Source organism: Solea senegalensis, linkage group LG10 (genome assembly GCF_019176455.1).
Source record: "Solea senegalensis isolate Sse05_10M linkage group LG10, IFAPA_SoseM_1, whole genome shotgun sequence".
Lineage (NCBI taxonomy): Eukaryota > Metazoa > Chordata > Actinopteri > Pleuronectiformes > Soleidae > Solea > Solea senegalensis.
The window spans coordinates 3,529,707-3,531,057 of NC_058030.1; positions in this window are offsets into that span (position 1 = coordinate 3,529,707).

Genomic DNA, 1,351 nt, shown 5'->3' on the forward strand with positions numbered 1-1,351 from the left:
CTGGCTCATTGGGATCAGGTTTTGGTCTCCTGTTTTTGCCAGAAAAGGTTCTTAAGAGTAAACACACACACACACACACAGACCCCCCCCTCCTCTCCTCTCTACCTCCACAGTTTCCATCTCTACCCTCTAATGTGTTGTCTCCTCCTTCAGCAGCCATAAGGTCTGGATAAAGTGTTTGCTTGTTTGAGCAGTTCCCTCAGGCACATGCAGCCTAATGAGATACCTTTCAAGGGCAATGTGGGTGAGGTCAGTAATGCAGACAAATCTTTAAAAGCACATTAATATTTGTTTTTTTATCTCCTCTGAACTTTTAACTCCATGTGCAGATGTGGTGCCACTTTGGCACAGGTTGATCTGCTGCTGCTGCTGCTGCCGCCGCGTCGATTGGGAACAGATGAGATCTATTTACTTATTACACAGACAGAAGTTTGGCCAGCTGCTCAGTGTCACTTATGTACAATATATCACCCTTGATAGCTCAGAGATCTTGTACTCAGGTTTTCTGCCAGACAAATTGTTCAACCCACACGTGGGATTAGGACTATGACGTATGTTTGGGAAAGAACACATTTAAAAGTGGTAAAAGGCTGTAAAAGCCTCGACTGATACGTGCACACATAGACCCGTGGTACTTTTCACCTTCAGGAAAACGCGATTTTTGTACACCCGTATGAAAGTGCGGCCGCTTCCTATCCTCACTTTCGCACATTAACAAACTGGGTGCACGATATAGGACTTTTTTGCCAAAAAGCTTGAAGGCCACTAACTGACACCGATGTTATTCCATGCACCCACGTCATTTAGTCTCTTCTGAGGTGAAATGAACATTGAATGAATATTTTGCACACTCATGTCATAGCAGATGTACATTTTCTTCATTGTGCCAAATCAACTTTATATATTATAATATCATGCACCAATAGTATCTGTTTCTTTTTCTAATTTTATATTACATATATTTTTTCATATAATTGTGTAATAATGCCTGAAAATTACATTTGGGTGGTAACGTTTGCAGAATATTTTGAGAAACAAAATGGGAAGGCCCTTTAAAATATATAATACTTTACCATTTTATTAATTTACAGTGTATTTTTTGTGCCTGACTGTTGGTATGCATTAGTGTACATACTATATACTGTATGTAAGTAAGTTATAAACATTTGCCACTATTAGTTCACTAACAGTTATGTTGTGTAAAGTATAAAAAGGACATGATATAACTGAGACAGCAGAGTGAAAACACAGACATAACATGATGGGGCTTTGACTCAGACTCCTGATTCTTCACTGCAGATTTCTGAGTGAAGGTAATTTGGGAGGGAACCACGCCCCCTGTTGCGCGCAA